Source organism: Pristis pectinata, chromosome 4 (genome assembly GCF_009764475.1).
Source record: "Pristis pectinata isolate sPriPec2 chromosome 4, sPriPec2.1.pri, whole genome shotgun sequence".
NCBI classification, from domain to species: Eukaryota; Metazoa; Chordata; class Chondrichthyes; order Rhinopristiformes; family Pristidae; genus Pristis; species Pristis pectinata.
The window spans coordinates 22,032,536-22,049,485 of NC_067408.1; the positions used below are offsets into that span (position 1 = coordinate 22,032,536).

At 38.4% G+C, this 16,950-nt stretch overlaps 1 protein-coding gene across 1 annotated transcript in view; it reads left to right on the forward strand.

The window, feature by feature from the left end:
- LOC127569752 (phospholipid-transporting ATPase VB-like) overlaps positions 1-16,950 on the forward strand; it is a 256,997-nt gene that overhangs the window by 90,920 nt on the left and 149,127 nt on the right. The window contains 1 exon segment of the mRNA XM_052014600.1: positions 13,748-13,839. The gene's annotated coding sequence lies outside the window, so the exon portion shown is untranslated.

Genomic DNA, 16,950 nt, shown 5'->3' on the forward strand with positions numbered 1-16,950 from the left:
TGCCTGTTGTGTCTCACTATGATAATGACACATGCCCTTCTAATTTAATCAGCTCATCCATACCAATGCCAGTCTCTGAGGTGGAGCTGTGGGGTGTCAGACAGAATAACACACTTTGCTTATCATCCTCCATCTTCCTCCTCCCAGTATCCTCTCCTCATACCTTTCAAAGACTCAACATAAACTGGTTGTACTTCTAAGCTGTGGCCAGCTGCTCAGATTAACAATGTTTTGGGGATGGAGATTCCCCACAAAGACAAAGCAGAAAATTGTTGCACTTGTGGGTGTTTACAAAACCCGTTTTATGGTGATACAGCAGCACAGAAAAGGTGGTGTTTATTGCCAACTTAATCAAAGTAGATGTCGTGATCACAATGAAACAGTGTACGTGAGCATACCTAACAGACTGTGATTGCATTTGCCTCTGTTATTTTGGAGTTCAGTTGTTCCCCTGTCCTTGAGTTAAGCTCCTCTCCTGTATAGGTCAGGTGCTGCACGATGGAAGCACGACCATCTGCGTAGGCGGCCTTCCTCCAATTCTTAGTTGTCCTTGCCTAGATGAGGAGATGTAGGACATTGTGTAACCTTTTTTTCATTTGTTGGGAGGTTTGCTCACTGATTGGAAGATGTTTTGGAGGAGAGGTGTAGGAGAGGGTGGGGTGTAGATGGAATCACACATAGTGTGATTAATTGTTTGATGCTATCCTCTATGGTGACCACTATGTGTGCTGGTATGTCATGGGGAGAGCGCATTTAAGGGCTGGCATCTGCCTATCATTTGTGTGCAACAAAGAGTTTCTAGTTGTGCCTCAATTGTGCTTTGTCCTGTTAGGAATCCCATTTGTGCACATGATTTTTGGATGAAAATCATAAAGCTGTTTCCAAAGTACTTGTGATCAAGTTCAGGACTTTTTGCAGGGATTGTGATTGGCCAACGCACAGCACATGCATGGTGCACCAATAAAGGGTGAAATTTCTAGATATGGATGTTTGCAATCAAGTTGTTTAATTTATGGAACAGACCTTGAGGCAGATTATACACTAAAGCTTCCTATTATTTTTCAAATTGTTGCAGATGCAACTCTCCAGCTGTTATGCTGATCTGTTTTAATCAAAAACTAACCCAACAGCCTTAACTGTCCAAATTGACTTGCAGTGCCACATGCTTCTGCAAAATATTCTGTTCTTCCATCCCATTTTCTGTAACTTGCACTGCATATCAATAAATATTATGATTGCTAATGCATTTTAATCCCAAGGTACCTCTTAGAATTGTGCTTACCCTTGTGCTTGCTTGCTTTTGCTCTTTAAAAAAAGAACAAGTGTAGGCCATGTGGCTGATCCGATCTTGGCCTTGCTTCATTATCCAGTCTGTTTATCCATAATCTTTGACTCTAAAATCCAAAAATCAGTCAATCTCACCCTTGAAAATATTCAATAATTCAGCCTCCACAGCTCTCTGGAGTAAAGAATTCTAAAGAGTGACGATTCTCTGAGAGAAAATATTTCTTCTCATCTCACCCTTAAGGAAGTGATGCTTTATTCTGAAACCGTCTTCCAGAGCTAGATTCTCCTAATGAGGGGAGATATCTTTTCAGCATCAGCTCCACTAAGAAACACCTCCCATTCTTCTAATTTCCAGTGAACACTTCACCAAGCAACTCAGCCAAACCCTTCATCTCTGTAGTCAATCTAATGAGCCTTCTCTAAACTCTTTCCAATGCAAGTATATTCTGCCTTGCATAAGGAAAGCAAAACTCAATTCAGTTATCCAGAATTGGTCCCATCAATGCCCCGTAGAGTTTTAGCAAGAGATTCCTGCTTTTATACTCCACCTGACAATCCAGTTGCCTTTCAAATTATTTGCTACACATATATGAGTCGTGTTTCAGGTATAAGTGTGCCCAGATTCTTTGAACTTCAGCCTTCTGTGGTATTTCTTCATTTTAAACTATATTCTGCTTTTATGTTCTTCCTACCAAAGTTGATGGGTTCTTTGCATATACTTCATCTGCAATTTTATTTTCTAGTCACTTAGCCTATCCCTCTCCCTTTGCAGTCTCCGTGCCATTCCTCAGAACTTACTTTATCCTGTATCTTTGTACCATTGGCAAACATGGCTATGAGGTAATGTTGCAGCTCTGTAGAACTCTGGTTAGACCACATTTGGAGTATTGTGTTCAGTTCTGGATGCCTCATTATAGGAAGGATGTGGAAGATTTAGAGAGGGTGCAGAGGAAATTTACCAGGATGTTGCCTGGATTGGAGAGCATGTCTTATGACGATGGGTTGAATGAACTAGGGCTTTTCTCTTTGGAGAGGAGGAGGATGAGAGGTGACTGGATAGAGGTGCACAAGATGATAAGAGGCATAGATCGAGTGGACAGTCAGAGACTTTTTCCCAGGGTGACAATGGCTAACATGAGGCGGCATAATTTTAAGGTGATTGGAGGAAGATACAAGGGGGATGTCAGGGATAAGTTTTTTTTTACACAAAGAGTGGTGGGTGCGTGGAACGCACTGCCTGCAGAGGTTGTGGGGGCAGATACATTAGGGACATGTAAGAGACTCTTAGGTAGACACATGAATGATGGAGGAATGGAGGGTTATGTGGGAGGGAAGGATTAGATATTAGAGCAGGATAAAACGTTGGCACATCATTGTGGGCCAAAGGGCCTGTACTGTGCTGTGATGTTCTATGCATTGGGTCCCTTCATCCAAGTAATCAATGCAGACTGGAAATAGCTGAGGCTACTGCTTTAAGTCCAATGGCATCCATTTACCTTGCTAAGTAAAAATTGCATGTGCTCAAAATCTGAAATAGAAAATGAAATATAAAATACTGGAAATACTCAGCAGGTCAGGCAGGGTCTGTGGAAGGAGAAAAAAGGCTTAAGATTTAGGTTTGTGACTATTCATTCAAGCTTTGTTGAAAGGTTATAAACATGAAACATTAACTCTGTTCCTCTCTCCACACATGCTGCCCAACCTGCTAAGCTTTTCCATTTATCCTGACTCTGTATTCTGCTACTTGGCTAATCCCCTAAGTGTTACTAATAGGTTACTTTACATGGCACTTGTTTCAATTTCCAGGGAGTTTCACAGAAGATGACATCTACTGCAGTCACTTCTCTTTAGACCCTAATGTGTGGCCATCAGATCTAGGTGACTTGCTGTACTGTACTCCCATTAGTTTGCCTTTATTGTTTTTCTTATTGTCAATTTCTATATTCCTTGCAAGTTTATTCTCATAATCTATTTCCCCCCTCTCTTTTCACAGTTATCTTTTGCAGGTTTCTAATTTGTTTCCAATTTTCTGCATTACCACAGGCTCTTAGCAACATTATTTGCCTTTTCTTTCAATTTGATGCCATCCATATTGGCCCACAGTAACTGAGGAGGTTTTTTTGTATATAACTCTGACTCCATGCATTATCAGTTGAATGAATGCAAACATTTTTTAAAACTTACTGATCAATTAAGACTTTGAGTTTACACTGTACAGAATCTCATTTTTAAAAAACTATATATAATTCTTTATCAGCAAGGTACCATAGAACCATAGAAAACTACAGCACAGAAAACAGGCATTTGGCCTTCTAGTCTGTGCCGAAACATTATTCTGCTAGTCCTATTTACCTGCCCCCAGCCCATACCCATCCAGACCTCTCTCAACCATGTATCTATCCAATTTACTCTTAAAAGTTAAGAGCGAGCCCGCATTTACCACATCAGATGGCAGCCCATTCCACACTCCCACCACTCTTTGAGTGAAGAAGTTCCCTCTAATGTTCCCCCTAAACCTTTCCCCTTTCACCCTAAAGCCATGTCCTCTCGTAGGTGTTAGGAGGTGTTATCAACTATGTCATACTAATCAAAAACCTCTTGGTGATACCTAGTTTGGGTTTTAATGCGATCTTTTGTATCCAGACCTCATCACAACCTTTGTCCAAACATGGCCCAAATAGTTGAATTCCAGAGGTTAAGTAGAGAGACTTCACTTAGACAATTTGATATTTGGATGATCATTGCAATTTACTTCATCATTTCCTAAGTAACTATGAACAATTTGTGGTAATTAGATGAAACCAAATTGTTAAAGTATATTTTGGGTATTGAATCTGAGATCTGGTTCTCAAATCAATAAGTAATAGTAGAGTCAATTTTTTAAAAATTTGAAATGGCCTTAAGGGGTGTTCTCTCCATTCCCTTATTAGATTAGCTGCTATTAAAACCCATTCTTGGTTAACTCAAGACATACAATGTAAGTAGATGACGTTGGTTGTTCGCCAGTGGATTAGTTCATATATCCGGAAAGAATCTATTTCTACCACCTCCTAAAGTACATCATCTGTTTGGTAATTGAAGTTGTTTTGGTTTTATGATTCTATCCAAAGGTTCATCCTCCATGTTGAAATCTACTGTGATCCAATTTTACTCCCAACTTAATATCTGGCTACTTCCTAATAACTTTGTTTCCTGCATGCAATACTTTGATAAACAATGAATTGAATTTCTTTGTTTGACTACATAGTTATTTCACCTAACTTGGTTTTAATCTTGGGTCTCAGTGAGATCATTCCACTTGATTATACTCCCATGTATGTTATCTGTTAACTTGCTGGTTTGTATGTTAAATTGTTGGATACTTTGTCTGTAACATAGCAAAACGAATAAGAATGTCTTTTTTCACCTTCCTTTCAGACTGCATGTGTGTGTTGCAAAGTAGTGGATATTATGTTGTTGCTATTTCTCAAGCTTGGTGGAAGTAATTGAATTAGTTGTCCTACTGAGTTTTTCCACTAACTCTTGTTAAAATCATTTCACAGTTAGACCTTGCAGCAATGGAAGGTTGAGGAATGAATAGGAAAGAGCAAGATATTTTTTTCCCACTGCAGGCATTGCAGTGTTTCTGTATTTTGTAATCATCCTTATCTTCACATGCATTTTAGGTTAATTAGGATCCTTCATTAACATTTACCCTTTCAGCATAACAAATGTAATCTGGGTTTCATAATGGAATTTTTCTTTCAGATGTGGCGAAAGTTAATTTTCTAATCAATTGAATTTGCATATTCACATTGACATTCCTGTCACCATAATGAATTTAGCCTGCATGTTCTTTAAAGATATGATTTGTGTGGGGTTTTTTTTCATTAAACTAATGAAAATGCTTTTTTCTTCTCTCTCACATTTAGCTTGTCTTGTTTTATTCAGGAAAACACAAATGAATCTTCTCAAAAATAGGCAGTGAAAGTGTTAAAATAACAGATTTCAAAGCATTTTCCTAGGTAGCTACCATTGCTCATGAAAATAAAGTGAGAATAAATGAGGAAAAACTCGTCAAGTAAAAGTGGATCTCAACAAAGCAGTTGAGAAGATCGGTGAGGTGACAAACTACATTGGAAGATAGTTGGATACAGGATTACAAACACTCTGCTGAATAATAAAGATCTGTGGTTGGACATATTCAAAGTGTGCATACAGTTTTGGTCACAGTACCTCAGAAATGATAGATTTCTCTCAAGGAAGGTATGAGAAATATTTATTTAGATTCGTACCTGGAATGAGTGGGTTGTCCAAGGCTCAGGCTATTGTCCAGTGAGGAGAGATTGATTAGACTGGGTGTATATCCTTTGGACTTCAGAAGGTGAGGTGACCTTCAAACAATGCTCCGTGAAAGCTTGGCAGATGGAGAAGAGATTACCTATTTGGTGCACTTGAGGATAAATTTCTTCACTCAGGTTGTGAATTATTAGAATTCTCTGCTCCAGAGGACTCTGGATGAACAGTCAATTAATGTATTCTAGACCGAGAACAATGGTTGGTTGAGCACCAAGATGATCAAGGAAACAGCTGTGGATGGTGGCGTAGGCTCGATGAGCCTTGTCTTGTATTCCTGCTCCACTTCATTTATTCTCCCATTATATTTAAGGTATTTTAAGTGAAATTTAAAATTGTGCTTCACACAAGTGTTAAGCTTTTCATTTAAAAGTAATAATTTTTTTCTTGGCTCTTTTAATAAAACTCCACTAATTTGCCATACATGGAACATTATTTTCAATGCAGGGAGAAGAAAACAATTGCATTCTTGTAAGATTCTGATCTAGATTGTGAAAGATTTTGTAAGCAAACAAAATTAGGAAGACACTGAAGGCACTATTTCATATTGGAGGGAGGAATCATTAATTGGGCAAATAGATTTTATGTATCTTTCCTTTTGAAATTCCAGCAGAACTTGTTCTTTGAACTTTGGCGAGTCCTGCATCTGAGAGCAAATGAAAAGAGGTGCTCTCCCATTGTTGTTTACCTTTCTGTTTTTTTGTTGTCCATTGCCAAACTTGACTGTCCAATTGTGATGAGAGCATATCCACTAATGGGAAGAAAATGGCAAGCCCTATCCACCTTGTACAAGGAGTTACGTGAAAAATTGTTGAACGTGACAATACATGGTCTACTACTTCATGGAATTGTGTAGTAATTAACAATTTTTAAATTCTTCTCTGTTTCTAATCCATTTTAAATGAATGCTAAACAACTATTAGTGTTTAGCTTGAATGTATTTACTTTGTAATACGAATGGTAAATCTTGAGGAAAATGTAGTTACACGGTATAAAATAAGCAACTTGAGACTTCTTAATTTATTAATTTGTATTGCTTGAAACAGATACATTTTTCTACGGCTTTAAATCCTGCCTTTGGACAAGACTTCCTGATGCAAATTCGTCTGAGTCTACAGAAAATAGCTAGTATTATTTGTCATATGTGGCATGTCAATGGGAAACAAACTGGCTTAAATTTAATTGTATTTTAATAGTTATGTACACAATGTTACAGAAATCTGGGCTTTGAACTGTATTTAATGTACAAATCTAACCATGGTTTGTAATTCTACAGGCAATGTTGATTTTACCATTTATTGCTAGTCATGGTCACTGTATTTTAACTGAAATGGCCTGTATGTTTTTTAAGTTCTATATGTTACCACAAATTTGGAGTTTTCCCATCCCATAACTCATTCTGTCCACCTTTCTTGCCATCAGAGTTGTATGAAAATCTAATACTAGTTTCTCAACAAAGCCAACGTTGGCCAAAATGGTTTTGAGGTGGCTGGCCCTGCAATTTCTCCCTGTAGGATCTCAACTGACTTCTGTTCAGCAGCTCCCTGATGCAAAATTTGATCATAATTTAATAGATTATGCACTACATCATGGTGCAACCCTCAATTGACTTCTTGCTCCCTGTTGTCCAGAATATTTCCTGCAGTTTCCCTATATATGTTCCTATCCCAAAAGTGCAGAGATGAGCAGAGAGATTGGTTGGATTGCTTCTGCTGAAGTATAGTGGAAAGAACATGAAACATAAGAAATAGGAACAGGAGTGGGTCGTTTGGCCTCTTCAATAAGATCAATGCAGATCAAAATTTGGTCTTGGCTCCACTCTCTTCACCACCTATAAACCTGGACTCCCCGATAAACGTATGGCTTCATTAACATTTTTGTCAATACTTAGAAACAAAGAATTCCACAAAGCAATTTAACAGACTGTAAAGATAATAAGTTAGTTTGGTTAGTGCGATGTTTCCAATGAAAGCTGATAAATGTTGGTGGATTCTTGATTGGGAAGTTCAGTGCCCAAACATTTCACGTGATTTCAGCACCCAATACACATTTGTAGAATCACAAATCTAATGGTTCTATTGATTTTGTCTTTATTACCAGCTTCCCCTCCTTGAACTCTCTGGGGAAAGCAGCCAACGTAATCAAAGACCCCTCCCACCCTGGACATTCTCTCTTCTCCCCTATCAGGCAGAAGATTCAAAAACTTGAAAACTCACCACCAGGCTCAAGGACAGCTTCTATCCCACTATTACAAAGCTCTTGAAAGGACCTTTTGTACGATAAAGTTGAACTCTTGTTCTAGCAATTTACCTTGTTATGGCCCTTGCCACCATATTGTCCACCTGCACTGCACGTTCTCTGTAACTGGAAACACTATGTTCCTGCATTCTGTTATTGCTTTTCCCTTTCTACTACCTTGATGGATTTATGTTTTTGAAATGATATGTATGGATGGCATGCAAAACAAAGTTTTTCACTGTATCTCAGTACATGTGACAATAATAAACCAATTACCAAATTTACATTCTATAAAACAACATGAACAACATGAGGTCAGAGAAGAAGGTAACAAAACATGCGATTATATTGCTACTATATTGAATTTCGTTAATTTAGCTATTGGTTCATATCTGTGTCTCAGATTGAATATTTGTTCTGTACGCTAACCACATAGAATTGAAACAGTTGACCATTACTGGCTCATTACCTGCAACCAGGAGCAGGGAGAATCCTTTACTGCGCTCTTAATGGAGCTGAGATTGTGAATGTGTGAAAGCACCAATATAGTGTTATTTATACAAGACTGCATTTGAATCACAGGACTTTAAATGAGTTGACATTTTTTTTCCTGATATATTAACATTCAATATTGTATACCATTTGGCATTCAGAGTTGAAGTATTCTTTGTACACGGGTGTGTGTTTCATTTTCTTCCCTGGGAATTGGAATCACTGGAGCTTTAAGTGCTATTTATTGCCTGTGATCAGAGTTCAGCAGAAATTGTAGCAACACCCCTTTTTCTTTTTTCAACAGAGTATTATGATTAGATATATAAAGTGGTGAAATCACTTTCAGCAAAGGTCATGCTGCCTGTGATCAGCAGGGATGATCTGAATTGTTTAGAACCATTGAGCGTTTGACTTCCCTGGTCATTTAATTGCATTGTTTGGTGTAGGAGTAAAACTGATTATTGTTCCTGTGCCTGTGCTTTGGATGGCAATAAGTAACTGTTTCTCACTGAGATTTTCTGAAAAACTAGAAGTAATGAATTACTTTTTAATCCCCATTCCATCTGGTAACTTTGTTCCGGAAGTGCACAAGAGAGAAGAAATTATAGATGTAGTTCAAACATTAGTGGGTCTTTGAAGTATCTTTCAAAGATCAAATGACATGATCTTTAATCAGGGTTTCCCACACCAAGTCTGAACAGCTGCTTGAATTTTAGTTGTCTTGTTGTCCCTGGCTTAACATGCAGCAGCTATTTCTACTCTTGTTATATTATATCTGGATTGGTTAAGAGGCCCAAAGATGCAGCTATTGAGTGCAATGTTTTCTCAGTTGCTTAATTTTGTATTGTACACAACATAAAAATTGTGATCAAGTTATAACATTTATGGTAGGATTCCTCCCTGCATTGTTAATGGAAAATTGTGTTCACTGATGCAACCAGTAGGAAAACAGATGTGTTAGGTCATATCTCTGCTGTTGTGGGCCCACAGAATGGAACTAGGCAAGTCTCAGTCAATACTCACCAGAGGAAAACTCTCTCAACTTTCTATTTGTCTTGGAATTGGATTGAAAATGCAAGCAAAATATTAATGCTGGCAGATCCAAGGTTCCATGGAAATCCCCTTATTATTCTGCACTGCTTTGGGTCTTCCTTGGCTATTGTGTGAAAGCATGATGAATATAAAGGGCCTAGGAACTACTACAAAAGACTTCTGATGTACAGGGTGTAGTACTGATTGTGATAAGTTATTGATGCTTTAAGGCTGCTGCCTTTTGTGCTATTTAGTTGACTGCTTTCTAGTTTGCCACATTATTTGTAGAAGTTCCTTCAATCAGTCTGGAGAGGCCATATGAATAAACAATCAAATTTGATACATCTCCTAAGCACACGAAATTAGAAACAGGAAAAGGCCTTCCAGTTCCCTGTGCTTATTCTACCATTCAATAAGATTACATCTGATCTTTTACCTCAACACATGCTTTCCCTGCACTCAGCCCATATCTATCATGATTTCCCGGTAGCTAAAAACTTCTCAACCTCTGTCTCAAATATACTTGCTGTATGATCCCCCACGGGTCACTTGTACCGAGCAGAGAATTCCAAACCTTCCAATTCCAAAATTTCTACTCATCCCAGTCCAGAAAGGCCAATCTTTTAATTTTAGACTGGTTCTAGACCTTCAGCCCTCACTCCCAGCCAGGGGAAACATCATTCTGCATTTTCCCTGTCAACCCCCATAAAAATGTTCTATGTTTCCAGATGTCACCTCTTTTTTTACTTTTAGATTCTTGATACCTTAGACCTAGCCTGCTCACTATCTCTTCATATGACCAACTTGTCATCCCAGGAATCAATCTGGTGGACTTTCACTGCATTCCCTCTATTGTAAATAAATCCTCCCTTTGGCAAGAAGACCAGACCCATGCACAGTATTCCAGATGATATCTCACCAGGGCCATGTGAAAATTGGAGTAGGATATTCCTACTCTTGTGTTCAACCTCCCTGCAATAAAGGCCAAAAACCAATGTTGACTATACTAGTCTTACTTTCAAAGTTGCCTAATTATTTCCCTGCTATCAATGTCAGGCAAACTGATTTATAGAAACTTGTGTCTCCTTCCTTAAATATTAAATAATAAATTATTACCTTCCTATCTGTGGGAGCCATACTAGAATCTATAGATTTCTGGAAGATAGCAACAACTTCATCTTCAGCCTCCCACTGCTATAGTCTAGGGTTCCCACCTGCTTCAAATAGGCAGCAATCATTTCAGTGCCCAAGAAGAGCAGGGTGAGCTGCCTCAATGACTATTGACTAGTAGCACTCACATTTACTGTAATGAAGTGCTTCAAGAAGTTGGTTATGGCTAAGATTAACTCCTGCCTGAGCAAGGACCTGGACCCGCTGCAATTCGCCTACTGCCGCAACAGGTCTGCAGTGGACGCAATCTCACCGGCTTTCCACTCTGCTTTGGATCACCTAGACAACAGCAAAAAATATGTCAGGCTGCTGTTTATCGATTACAGCTTGGCGTTCAATACCATCATCCCCCTCAGTATTAATCACCAAGCTTCTAAACCTGGGCCTCTGTACCTCCCTCTGCAACTGGATCCTCAACTTCCTCTTCAGGAGACCACAGTCAGTAAGGATCGGTGATAATGTCTCCTCCTCGCTGACAATCAATACAGGTGCACCTCAAGGATGCATGCTTAGTCCACTGCTCTACTCTCTCTACACCCATGACTGTGTGGCTAAGCACAACTCAAACACCATCTATAAATATGCATATGACACCACTGATGATGGTAAAATCTCAGATGTCACCAAAGACTCTTGCAAATTTCTATAAAGGTACAGTGGAGAGCATTCTGACTGGTTGTATCACCACCTGGTACGGAGGCTCCAATGTGCAGGATCAAAAGCTGCTGAGGAGGGTTGTAGACTCAGCCAGCTCCATCACGGGCACAACCCTTCCCGCCATCATGGACATCTTCAAGAGGTGGCGCCTCAAGAAGGCGGCATCTATCATTAAGGAGCCTCACCATCCGGGATGTGCCTTCTTCTCGTTACTACCATCAGGGAGGAGGTACAGGAGCCTGAAGACCCACACTCAATGTTTCAGGAACAGCTTCCTCCCCTCTGCCATCAGATTTCTTATCAGTCCACGAACCCATGAACACTACCTCATTGTTCCTTTTGTGCTCTATTTATTTATTTTGTAATTTATAGTTTTTTTTGTCTTTGCACTGTACTGCTGCCACAAAACAACAAATTTCATGTCATATAAGACGGTGATAATAAACTTGATTCTGATTCATAGTCAACTCCTTCACAACCCTTGAATACAAGTCATCAAGTCCTGAAGTTTTATTGGCTCTCAGACCCTTTTAGTATCTCCAGTGCTATTTTTGTTTACTAATGCTCATTTATTTGAGCTGCTGGCTCACACTACACCTGTATTTCTCCACTATTCCCAGGAGGCTTTCTGTCATGACAACAATGTATTTGTTTAGTTTCTTTTCGATCTTGATATTCCCAATATAATTTTCCTGGCTCACTATGAGGAACTCAATAACTTTACCTGATTTATTTCTTCCTTGTTTATCTATATTTGCTTTTACAGTTTGTTTTTGTTTCTTACCAGCCAGTGTTCTACCATCTTTTGCCTTATCAATGCATTGGTCCTGCACTGCCAAATTCTCAAGTGCCTCCAAACCACAGGCTTACTGCTTTTGCTGACAACTTAGTAATTTGTTTTTGTTTCCAATATTATCTTTGACCTCTGTTGATAGCCACGGTCAGATCACTTTTCCTGTTGGTTTCTTTGCCTTACAGTGGTATATGCTATTTATAAGCTATTGTAATAGTTCTTTAATTGTTAACCATTGCTTGTTTACTTTATTACCTCAAGAGCAATGTTCCAATCCACCATAACCAATTTGCAACTCGTGTCTTTGTCATTTTCTTTATTCTGATTTAAGATCCACATTTCTGATGGAACCAAGTCACTTTCAATAATTCTATCATATTATTTTCTGTTCCAAAAGGCCTTTTAGCTACCACTTTCTCATTACACATTATTAGATTCTAAAATTGCTTTTTTCTCTTGTTGATTTCTCAATATGTTGAGCTGGAAAACTATCTCTTTGTATAGTCCATGAATCCATCCTCTACACTAGGACTGCTAATTTGGTTTGCCCAGTCTATATGTAGATTAAAGTTTCCCAATGATCATTGTATTAGACTCTTTATATGTACTTAGCATTTCCTATTTTTCTGTGCCCTGTGTTTGTGGGCACATGTGAAAACTCCCACCAATGTTTTCTTGACCATACTGTTTCTTAGATCCATCCAAACAGATCCTATTTGATTTAACGACCCAAGGTGTGTTGTGTGCATATGGAACAAGCTGCCAGGAGGAAGTGGCAGAGACAAGTAAAATTCCAACACTTAAAAGATGTTTGGACAAGTTCGTGGATAGGAAAAGTTAGAGGCAAATGGGACTCACTCAGGAAGGTACCTTGGTCAGTATGGATGAGTGGGGTTGAAGGGCCTGTTTCATGTGCTGTACAACTCTGACTCAAAGATCCTTCCTTACAATCTTTTATCCCATTCTGTAATATCAGGGCTACCTCCTCCTGGTAAGTTGTTCAATACTTTGCACTATGGTTTCACAGGAAACTCGGCTATTACATCGAGCAATATCTCTTTTGATCTTTTGCTGCACAAACAATTCTTTCTTAATTTTAAAATGGCCTAAACAACAATCCCTGGGGATTAATGATTGCTTTGAAAGAAACTCAGAATATACAGTAAAGTGTTCCAGGAGAACTGGATGCTTGGCAAAGAGGAGAGGCAGAATCTACAATCGTGTTGGTAATGGCATGTTTATAATTGTTGTCATAGCTTTGAAACCTACTTGGTTTCTTTTACATGAATTTCATGAAGCCATTGAGTATTCCATCAAGTCTAATGATTTCTTGTTTGAATCTCTAGTTTTCATGGTAGTTTCTGCAGGCTATTTCACAATGATCTGGATTTAAACTAAAGCACACCATCTGCTCACCATTATCTTGTGAATGGCGTTTAAATCAGTCAAGGTTAAAGGAAATGACAAATAACCTGGATGTGTTTTCTTTCTTTTTAAAGTATAAAATACACAAATGAAAAAGTGAGATGCCAATAAGTGTATAGCTCTATTTATATTATACAGCATTTTTTTTTCTTTGTACTGGATTTTATTGTTTGCTTTAAATTGAGAAAATGGTGATGTGATCAGAACACCTGCAGGGAATCTGTGTTAGATATACATTAGAAAGTGGTTATTAGAATAGATAATCTTGGTCTACGTTTAGAGCAAATATGATTGAGCATTACCTTTTTCTTTACACAGATTCATTTTTAAAGTTGGCATATTTACATTACAAAATAATTTGAAGAAAAGAATTTCCAAGGACTTAGTACCTCAATGAAGAATCGACAAATGTGAGTGGGTCTTTTATTTTAAATGTATGGATTTACTGTTCTCTTGATACCACAATCTAAGCATTTATTGAAAGAGATTGCTGTGTGCCCACTCTAAGCACATAGACTATATATACCATACTTCATTATTAAACCTAAATTGCCTGAAATAATTTTAATAATTGCAGTGAATAGATTCCTTTTAATAATCTGGTTTTAGCCCAAGCTGCAGATTGTCTTTACAGTTTGCTTCTATATAGGGTGTGGAAGAAAATATTTTTGTTACAGTGCTGGCCCAGGATCAGTGATTCCTACTGGAAAAATTGTGGTGCATATAAATGGACTGAAAAGCACATGAAAGGCCAATGTAAATTTCCAGATCCTGTCCACCAGTAGGAAATTGAACATCAAAGTTGTGCAGAGTGGTAAATCATCATTATACTATTGTAGCATGATCTCTGATCCAAAGGGCTCCCAGCTTGGGCATGGGATTAGTAAATTCGCCTGGCTACATGACTTGGAGCTTGTACAGCTGTGCCCAAGTTACTGTGCAATCTCTTGGCCAAGCAAAAACTTTCTTGAGCACCTTGTAGTGGGTGGGAGCGAGGTCACAGTTCAAACCTGCTTAGCCAATTATCTTCATGTGACCCTCTTCAATGACATTCCAGGATCAACTGCCAGTTGTCTGGCAGTGGCTAACTTGGTTACCTGTCAACAGTGAAGTGATTGAACAAACCATGGTCTGCCATTCCATCCTATCATGTGTTACTGTTCTATTAGACATCCCTGCTCAAGAAATATTCAATATAATACACAGATTTCATCTTCCTTTCCCAACATCAGGCATGAAATTATCCCATGATCTTTTCCATATAGGCACCTTTACAAGAGAATTACCTCGATTCATCACACCTATTTAAAGGAACTTTTATACATAAATCTAATGCTGTGGGTATTTCTCCTGAGAAATGTGTTGCTTTGTTTTATCACTCTGGACTTGCTACTTTTTACCAGTGAAGTTTTTCACCTCGCTGGCTGCATTGACTCCCAAAGCTCATCGGATGCATTTTTTTTTAGACAGGCTTATTAATAGGCAGAAAACTTCTTGATTCTAAATATTAAGACCACTTAATCATGCAAATTGGGATCCAAATTCAAATGCAAATGAGTGAAGTGTGTGCCTGCTCTTAACTGCTGGTTATACCAATTGTGTGATCTAAGCATGAATATTTGAAGGGGAAAAACTCTTCTTTTGGTGGAGCCGGAGGGAGCTGATGCAAGGTGATCACACTTCATTGGCACTTAAATAATATCAATGTGATTTGAGTTTCTGACACCAGTGCTGTGCTGTCTGATGCCATCTTCTCCTTCTAGCACCTAACAGAAAACTTGATTTTTAAAGTACATCAGATATTTCCAAATTTCTTGTCTTTAAAATGACCTCTGGACACCCCCACTCACAAAAAGAAGCCAAAAGCTATACTTGAATATGCAATGTGCATGCAAAAACCACACCAGTATAACACAAACGTGATGAAAAGTGAAGGGTAAGTTAAGTTAAATTCTGCTCCACAGTATGGCATCTTATTTGTGAATGAGAATGTTTAAAGGGCAATGCTGTTACAGTGCCTAATTTAGCCAGAAAAATCTAAACTGTTTCTAATTGATCGTCATTATGAGAGAACATCTTTTATTTTGAAAAAGATGATTGAATCAATTAGCATAGTTGGAAAGAGGATACATAAAGTTAAATTTCTTGAGCCCCAGGCTTCTTTAAACAAATTACTTGATGAGAATTCTGACAAAAAACAGCAGGGTCTTTGCAGCCCTTAAAGCAACAATCCGCATTCTTTGAGAAAACACAAAGTGAATTGTGTTATCGGAGCCCTTTCTTAAGTGTATATGAAATGATTGTTCTCAAGTGATCTCATATTTTTAAAAGGTCATTTGAATGTTAAAGATCGTATCAGAGGTATTGACCTGGAAAGATTACCAAAGCCTGAAGGAGCGAAAGAAACTGCACAGTTGAAGCTGAAACCTGCCTTGCTATTGAGAGTATCCTATTGATGTTAATCTAATTTCCCTGGCTAAATTGGGCTTTGCATTTCCTTGCAGCCAGAAACCTGTATTGATGCTTGAATGTCCACCTGTTTAGTTCAGTGCTCTTACACAGTTGGGTTCAGTCGCTCCTCAGTTGGTAGTTCCCACCACTGTAGTATTCATATATCATCATCAAAGCTGCCTGTCATTGACTGCTGGCCTGGTTGGCTGGTAGTTATTGTACATTAATCATCACTCCTCCATCTGAATTCTTTTTATGTTTATTTGTTTTTCATTTTCAACTTGTCCTGTCCAACTTGCCAGACTGGATGCAGTGAAAAAGATGCAGAAATGAAATAAGTAACACACATTTATATGGAGCAGATATTTTTAAGTGTGCTTTATTAAATAATGTTTTAAACTGTGAAATTAACATGCATGTGGCACATTGGTTCAGCCTTGATTTTTTTTTGAGGGGAGCAGGTGGTTGATTTTTTTTAAATCATAGGCTAGAAAGTTACCATAAAGCTTAGTGTTTACTTTGCAAGTAACTATAACCCACCTGGAATAACTGCCTATCACGTGAATTTCGAGCATGGTACTACAAAGTTACACACAATTCAAAAATCCATTGGTTACAGATTTTGATGTACTATTTGATGGATCATTGGTTGCACTGAAGCAAATGCAAGTAACGCACTACCTATTTTCCTGACTGGAGAATAGCTAGTGTGTGCAAAGTGAAAACCAATTCCTTGTTGGAGTGATAAATGGAATGGAGGTCATTTCAATCTTTTATGTCAACAAATATGCATGTGCAACAGTCGTGGAATAATGAACAGTTCCTGGTGCCTCACGGTATTAGCTGAAGGAGGTTATCCTATTGATGAAGAACTATGCAAGTTGGAACCAGAGAGAAAAAAGGGATTAAAAGGAAAACATCAAATCACACATGAAATGGATGTGTGTGAGATTGGGAACAACCCAGCAGTAGTTTCACAAGTAATTTTTCTACTTGTCTTTCCCTCTTCTTACCCCCCCCCCCCCCCCCCCCCCCCCCCCCCACTTGTGATAAAGCTGTCTGTGACTAGG